We start from the raw sequence: 8477 nt of genomic DNA, 5'->3' as shown, positions 1-8477 counted from the left end.
TTCACAGCCACCATCTACTGTCTCTTCTCTGCTGGTTCTTTGCCAAACTATGAGCAACAGTTTTGATGCAATGTGGACTAAAATGGCAATGATAGACAAAATGTAACTTGTTTTTATATCCAGAACAAGCAGCAGGCACTGCAAGCTATCCATAGTACTTGAGATCAGCACTTAGCTGATGATACACTAAATACAAAATGCTGTGTACTTTTTCTATGATGCAAACTTTAAAAAACCTAATCTGGATGAGTTTCTTTCTTAATGCTGTATCTATTTAGTTATAGGCTGAATTCAAGTATTTGGCCCTGCACTTAATTTGAAATTAAATGGATTAATAAGAAATATCTTGAACAATATAATGATATTAATAGTATTCTACCTGAACAATGGAACTGGTACACGTTGAAGACAAAATTGTGTTTGTGGGAGATGGATTAAGTCCTCTGGTTTGTGATCACAGTATTTATGAACCTTTGTGTTTAAACCTTCATCTCTGCCTTCCTTTCCTGTGATATGGACATTAGCAACAGTGACAATGCTTCACTTACTCCTTAGCCTTGTCCATGCCAGCCATGGTCAGTGTCTGACTATGATCAGTTCTTTTTACATGTTATAGCTATCCAGGGAGGGTCATTCTATTAATAAGCACGTTTCCAGTTGGGTTAGATTTTGAGTAAAAACTACTGTGAAATCTTTTACTGTGCTTCATAAAGGTGCACGGGTATCTGTGGTGGAACAATCTCTAAGGTAGAGCCAATTTCTGCACTGTTGTAGCAGAACAGAGCAGTTATTCCTGGAAAGGATACTATTTGTCTGCTTTCTGCAGTCAGATGAACAGAGGTCAGATTTGTTGAAAGCTGCTTAATTGTACAGGCAGCACTGCTCAGACCATGGAGCAGTTTCATGCTGTTCTCTCAGCTGTCTGCCCCTTCTGCAATGATTGGTTCTGTGTCTTTTCAACTGTGAACATCTCGCTATAGGCCATTCTGGATCATGCTGCCTTGTGCCTCGAGACCAATGTGTGGACAATAATCACCATCTGGAGGGAGACTGAGGTTGAGGGCCAGCTGAACTTGGTTGTAAGTAACATTTGAAATAGGACATGGGAGGCTCTACACCAGCCACCCTTCTTCTATCCTGAAAAGCTTCATTCTATCCCTGTCCTCTGGCAGGTGGTGGCTCTGCAAGTACCTACAGGAGCTGGGGGAGCTGCTCCTACTAGGACAGGAGCAGCTTGTACTGATCAGCCACTCCAAGCAGGGCAGCTCTTCCTGCTTCAGCCAGTTCCTGAGAGTGATGGAAGCAAAGTGGTATGGAGTAGGAACAACCCCTGCACAGAGCAGCCAGATAACTTTAAGTAGGCAGGAAGCTTTTGCCTTAGTAGGGCTTAGGAGGGCTATATTTTGTCCCTGCAAGAGACAGTGCCTCTGCTGAGTTTGGGATTGTGTCCCCATCTAAAATACACATATCTGCAGACTACAGGTTTCAGGGAACATAGTAATGCATGGCAGAGTATCTCAGTGCCTTTGAGTGGAATGGGTGATTTCCCCCTATTAGTTGGGATGAGGTCTAGTATCACATTCTTGAGATTTTTTTGTAATCCTACTTTGGGTGCTTCCATAATTTAGCAAGGAAAATTAAGTTGTATAGAGTATCATACTACTAGTTTCCATTTGTTAAAGACATACTTCTACATCAGAAATAACTTACTGCCCTATGGCTTGTCGTACAATCTGCCTGTTTTCCTTTACTTATCTGGGTCCAAGAGTATTTGCAGGACAGAGGCAGGAAAGGAATGCAACGGCTAAGCTCCTGATGGCCGACATCACTGCCTGGCAGCATTCTCCACCTGTTAAGATAGTTGTTTTATGCATATGGTGAAACACTGATCTTAAAAACTTAGGATTTTAGTTACCTTGCTGAAAATAATTGAAAAAGTTGGAAGTTAGAAGGGACTAGTTATCTGAAACTTAGATAATTGATTGCCTGTCATTTCATGTTTGCTCAGCTGTGCTTATACTGGGAAAAGACGAAACTAGTGAGCAGATCCAAAGGAACATAGACAATGCAACCAGAAACCCATTCTTTGAAAAATTGGACTATCACCAGAAATCATTTGTCTTGTCATTGACAGAAAAGGTCAAGAGTTTAGGGTGAGGAAGACTCGCCTTACTTCCTCCTTTTAAGACCCCTCCCCACGAAAACAACCCCAGACTTAATTTAAGAAGTCAATGATGCATGTTTAATAGCTATTCAAGCTAATTACCATGGGAAGTGGGGGATGGGAGGGACTGTTATTATGAATATGCATTTGTCTAAATTCTTTGCTAATAAATAGATTTTGTGATCACCTGCGATTTTGCAGTGCATATTAGAGGATCACCTTACGCTGCTGACCAGCGCTGAATAAACATACACTTTCTAACTTCAAATTGTTAGAGAGTCTTTTGTCCGTCACAGTTGAGTATCGGTATTAGACCAATACTCATATTTTGGTAAATCAGTAGAACTAGAGGTAGATTGTTTTCCATGTGGGTTACATGGTTTTATTAGAAGATGCATGGGTCTTATTATGTGAAGTTTTGTGCTTCTCTGAACAGAAGCACTTGAATTATGTTCTAACAGTTCATCATGCATCTGTTTGTTCTGATTTCAGTTAAGTTGTGATAATCTAAAATGTTTTTCTGAGAACCATAGTTAAAATATGGCACATCCATATTCTTCATTCAGCATAGATAGATACCTGAAAAGTAATTTTTTTGCAAGAGATAAGGATGCCTATACTTTTGATAAATATATCCTGAACACCAATGAATAAACTGCAGAAATTTTTAATTAATTCTGATATGTTGTATCAGAAGTATGGGCAAGCCTTGCTGCCTTTTACTTTCTTTCTCCTGTTCTCTCTCTCTCAAAGGAATTCTTCTGCAAGGTTCTTTGTTATTGCTGTCTAGGTTTTCTTCCAAGATCTAAGATGTAGTGCTATTTCGGAAATGGAATTAAATCACTTGGATGAAAAGCAAGGGTACTTCAGGTCATCTCTGATGAAATCCCAAAGTAACTAAGTCTGGGTACATCAAAATACGCCTCTCTGTTTTCCTACCTTGGATTTCTGAATTTTTGTAGATTAAGTAGAATGTTTGATTCATTACAAGTAGTACTGCTGGCAAAATCTGTGATTCTGTTTTCTGTAGGAAGATGTAGCGTTTTTAATTTTGCCCCAGGATTACACTCATTGATTAGAACTTCTCCTGCAATTGCCCCTTGTACATATCATGCATCATGCCAAGCATAAAAGAAAAATTAAAAAGTACAGAAGGAAGCAATAAATTAGAGCATATTCCTCCTGAAACCTGAGGTATTTAATGCTGGACAGTTCTTAATTTTTAGCATCTTCTCATACTAGTACATGGTTATGAAATCTACTTTAAAGGTCTGTCTTCCAAACACACTTACTACTTGGTCTCCTGAGAAATAATGGCCTCCTACCTCTATGGCATAATTAATTCAAGCAGCAGAAGCTTGTACAAAACTGTATCTAGAGCTCTCACTATTAAGTTTTGTTTTGCATAAAAAAATTTATATTAATAGCCTAGGCACTTTTACTGTGATTTCATATTTTAAACCAACAATAATGTTGTAAAACTTAGGAAGCTGAAAGTTTAAAAATACTGCAGTCAATATTCTCTGCAATCTTAAATTGATATTCATGTACATAAACACCATAATGCACTATTTTATTGCATGTTTCTTTCCTCCAAAAGGCTCTAACCTCACTAAATAGACAAAATAAAAGTGGTATCATTTACTGTTGCAAAATGAGGTGTGTGGTGAAGAATGAAGGGCTTATTAGGAGAATGATGTCATGGAAAAAGCAAATAAATGCCATTCTTATCCCTTGTAGTCTTTTCCTGCATCTGCCACAAAACAATTTGGGGAAGTCTCTTAAATTTTTATAAGTTTTCACTTATTATAGATCTTACTTTCTACAAACCTAACTCAGTGTGATAAAAACCTTTGACTCTTCAACTTCATGGCCTTTTTCACCTTGCATTCTTTTTTTTCCTGTAATGAAAACTTCATACATATAAAATTTGAGAATATATGAGTCAGTATGCATCTGGATATAAATTCCTCTAAATTTTTATGTATACGTCTTAGATGAAAAAATATGCAGTGTAGACGTATAGATAGTCTTTCTTCCAAAGGAAGTCCCCATTTCTTAGTGTTAAGAACCAGCTCACATCCATGAAGCTGCAGAGAATCAGGACATTGGAGATGATGCTTCTCTCTGGATTGCTACAATAAACTCTTGTTTTGGCACTTTGATTTAAAGCACTGAAAATCGCCAAAGAAATGGTGTCAGGATACAGAAGGACTCTTTTCCATTTGTAGTACAATGGAGAAAATATTCTTATGCTCTCCAGAGAAATAAATATGAGATTGCCATGCATTAATTGTATTTAAAATGAAAGTATTTTGAAAGTGCTCTATTGAATATTAAGTACATCCTGTTATAATATACCTCAGATCAGAGTAAAGGATTTTCCCTTAATGCTTTGCAAGCTATTTCTTATCTTAACTACAGAAGACATTCTATACTAAGGCTTATTTTGGCTATAGATTCAAGGGTGCTGAGTCTAATATGGCCTGTTGGATGACTGAGCTGCAAAAGTACTTGCTGAATTGAACAGTGAACACATTGAACAGTGTTCACATTATCTTCAAAGCAAAATACTTTTCCTTTTTTCTCAGTGAACAAAAGCAGCAGTTAGACAAGAGGCTAACAGAATCAAATGAGGAATATGCAAAGGGAAGAGAAAGCACATCTATCATGTTCATGCAGGAGGTAATAAGTAATATTGCTGTAACACTTACTTTTCCAAATGAAAATGGTTTACATTAATATATACCTCATATCCAGACTGAGCCCACGGTGTTTATTTTTAATTCATAGACAGTATAGGATCTGTATATGTAAGCAGGAAAAACATGTACAGCCAACTCAGAAACCCAAATGCTAGAAATGGACTCCACAAATTTGTGTATCGTGTAGCAATCAAATGAAGCATGTTTCAAATAATTAAGTACATACTATTTCAATAAACCATTTTAAAACATGGCATACTATGTAGGGTTTGAATCCAAAGCTTCAGGACCAGATTTACAACCTTTGTTATTTTGTGTTGATGCATTTACTCTCAGACTGCTACTAGTACTGCTTTCACTGACAGTAGCAGCAATAAATCATTGCTCTGTGTGAAGGGTCATAAAGGAGAGCTGCACAGCACCACAGAAGGGACATTTACTTTGCAGGTAGTGTAGAGAAACTTCTGGATTTGGGAACTGGAATATCGAGCAACTGAGATTTGGACCTACCATGTTATTATTGGTGGAGAGGGAGATGTACAATGTAAATGGAATGTAGAAAAACCTAAATTCCTTGATAAGCTCTTCAGCATCTCTGAAACAAGATGTTTCAAGTGTTTCAATTGGGCCAAATTTGGGCATATTTTAATGGGATCAGAAAATACACATATTCTCTTTGGGATTGCCAAATGTTAAGGTCCTCTTCTACCCACATTCCCAGAAAACCAAGTCACTGACATATGACTGAAGCTGCAAGCTTGAACTTCTCCAGGGTAGATTCATTAGGTCAGGGGCTCCTGCCTGCTAGACAGAAGTGAGCTGGTATCACTACATCAATTACAAATTGTCTTAACCAATATAAATTTTCTGGTAATGTTTGTGCTGAATTTTGATTTATCTCCGTAGTAGTTCATTTTCTTCTGCTGAGTGGAGATGGCAGATACAACTTGTGCGAACCCCAGTACTATCACCAGCACTCAGCTGTAAAAGTGCCAGGAATTAGGACAGTTCAGGGTTTTAAGGCTCTGTAAGTTTTTCCCCCCTAGATTTGATTTTCACAGCATTGCTGGCTGTTATTCATTAGCCTTCTCTCAAACACACTAATTTTCACCCTTTATATTAAGCCTTGGTGACCCACCCTGTAGAAGCTCACCAGACAGGCATCTAGTAAGAGTGATTTGTAGGCACTCTGAGAGAACCAAAGTCCAATCCATGCCCCGGTGATAAAAGCCCATTGATTAATCCCAAAGCTACACTTTGCTGTGATTCGCCATTTGTGCAGAATAAATAAAACATGATCCATTTCAGGGTCAACTGCTGGAGGACAGTTGGTTGTTAAATTCTCTCACCACACAAATGAGAGAAAAAGAACTTGTCTAGGATTCTACCCCAGCCTTTTTTCCCCCAACTAAGATTGTTAATGGGTGATTTTGGTGTTCCAGAAATGAATGAGTAACATGATTTAATATAGTAGGTGCTGGTGGATTGATTTAATTTTCTCTAATCGGTTTAGACAGGATTGTATATCCATCCATAAATAGCTTTAAATGCATGATAAGCATATCAAAGGCCTGGCTTTCAAAGAGGCTTGAAAACTAAGAAACTCACAATGTGACCTGCTGCACAAGCTACTGCTTTGTATCTATGAATGTTCTTTTTTTCTTGAGAGACCTTTTGCCAAAGAAGCAGCAAAATATTTATTCAAATATAATTTAAATTCATGGTTTTTTTACTGATAGTTTATTTATAACCTCATTGTTTTATAAATAGGGTTAAAAATTTGTCTCTTTGGAATAGAGGCTTTTTCTTACCTAATATCCCTTGCATTGTGAAATTGATTGTATTCTTTGGTTTCAGAATCAGAAGTGATTTTCTTTACCATAACCACTAAAGAAAGAAGATAATTTGATTAGGTAAATGGAAAAAGAGACTTCTTTGCCTTACTTTTTCTCTTTATTGTGCCTGAACTGTATATGAAACTTTTATACAGGTGGAAAGGAAGAGGACAGTACTTACTGCATCCTAAGAGAGAAATATATTGTTGAGGAAAAGCAGCCCATTGTTGCCGTATGAAAAGTTACGGAGCGGTGCAGAAAAAACAGCAACAAGGCACTCTCTTACTTAGTGCAAGAAAGAGCAATTTATTGAAGGAAGCCATGGCTTTAAATAAGCTAGTTAATGAAAAACAGAATACAGACAGTTCATTGGACAGAGAAAGAGACACCTCTTCTCCCTGGCTTTTCCATGGATCTAGCAGGTGTTTATCTCTGTTATGATTAATTCTCTTGTGTTTACAGTAGAGAAAAAGTCTCTAGCCTGGGAAAAAACCTGGCTGGAGCTGAGAAAGTTTCATGGCCTGAGAAAAAGACTCAGAACCTGAGAAAAAGACTCAGAACCTGAGAAAAAGGCCTAGATGAAATGTTCCTAGGCCTTCAGCAGTGTCCACAGCCCATTGTTTTGTTGTTTTTTTTTTTTTGGGGGGGGGGCGTTATATGAAAAGAGTATTTTGAAGAATCTAATTTGCTGTTAAGCTGCCTTCATGCCTCAGTGAGAGCTGACATCCTGAATCTAGGATGCTGGTGAGAGTATACAGAGCTCTCTCAGGATACAGCCAAAAGTGAGATCTTATATTGCAAAGATATTTGGCTTTTTGTGAACAGTAGAAGACAAAAGAGTGAAAAGGACTTCTGTGCTTGACAACCATATGACTGCATGATAAGAAAGGCAACGTTACACATTTGGAGGAAAAAGTGCAGAAATGGTATGTTCTTTTTATGGCTTGAAGCTAGAATGAGACTCTTTAGCAGAAGACAGGTACTTATTTTCCCTATCAAGTAAAACTGCTGTTGGGTACTACTGGCTAGTGGAATTTTTTACTGATGACAGCAAGCCATGACTGGGTGTGTCACAAAGAAAGGAGAAGCAGAAAATTTTATGTTACCACTAAGTGATTTGATAGAAAGGTAGGTGGAAAAAGAAATCAAAACACCATGATTCTAAGAACTGTAAGAAAATGGGCTGGCTTTGCTTTTATGTGTATTCTGAATTTTCTATTTCTTTTATCTAAAATAGTGCTGTGTTTGACAATTAAAGGTCTGTAACAATCACTTTAGTTTGACATGCCAACTCAGTGTTGTAGCATGAGAGAACCATTTATTTAAGTGCCCAGAGAAAATTAGTTTTTTCCTCTTGGATTTCTGGTATTTAAGTTAGTTTTATTTTTTAACTTTATTAAGAGCCACTAGGTTTTGGATCAGCCCTTTGTTCCTGCCAACAGTACTCTCTGGCAAGACAGTTTGATCTGGAAGGAGTAATTTTTAATTATGAAGAGACACTAATGCAACCATCTCCAACATATATGAGGACCTCAGCCTCTAAATCAGCCCAAGGGACTTCCTGAATCAATTTTCATGTCTGAAAAGATTTGCCTTTTGTGTGCCAGGGCAGACTATAGGATCAATTCAGAACTGTACAGAACCTTTTTACTCTGCTCAGTAGCTAGAACAGTAGACAGCACATCATTTACAGGTAGCAGCACAGCTGCTAATGATGGCATGTAATCTTAGAGGAAAATAATGCTTTTTTGACAATATAATTTGTTGCTTTAT

General features: G+C 37.6%; 1 long non-coding RNA gene across 1 annotated transcript; it reads right to left on the bottom strand.

Moving 5' to 3' along the window:
* Positions 1-844: 844 nt before the first annotated feature.
* On the bottom strand, positions 845-7007 carry LOC130252773 (uncharacterized). Its single transcript, XR_008840431.1, has 3 exons — positions 6886-7007; positions 6681-6756; positions 845-1849 (listed from the first exon to the last, which is right to left on the bottom strand). It is a non-coding gene; the product is annotated as an uncharacterized LOC130252773 (long non-coding RNA).
* Between the last annotated feature and the right edge of the window lie 1470 nt (positions 7008-8477).

Source organism: Oenanthe melanoleuca, chromosome 4 (genome assembly GCF_029582105.1).
Source record: "Oenanthe melanoleuca isolate GR-GAL-2019-014 chromosome 4, OMel1.0, whole genome shotgun sequence".
Classification (NCBI taxonomy): domain Eukaryota; kingdom Metazoa; phylum Chordata; class Aves; order Passeriformes; family Muscicapidae; genus Oenanthe; species Oenanthe melanoleuca.
The sequence above is the reverse complement of the archived record's forward strand: the minus strand, read 5'-3'. Positions and strand labels throughout refer to the sequence as shown.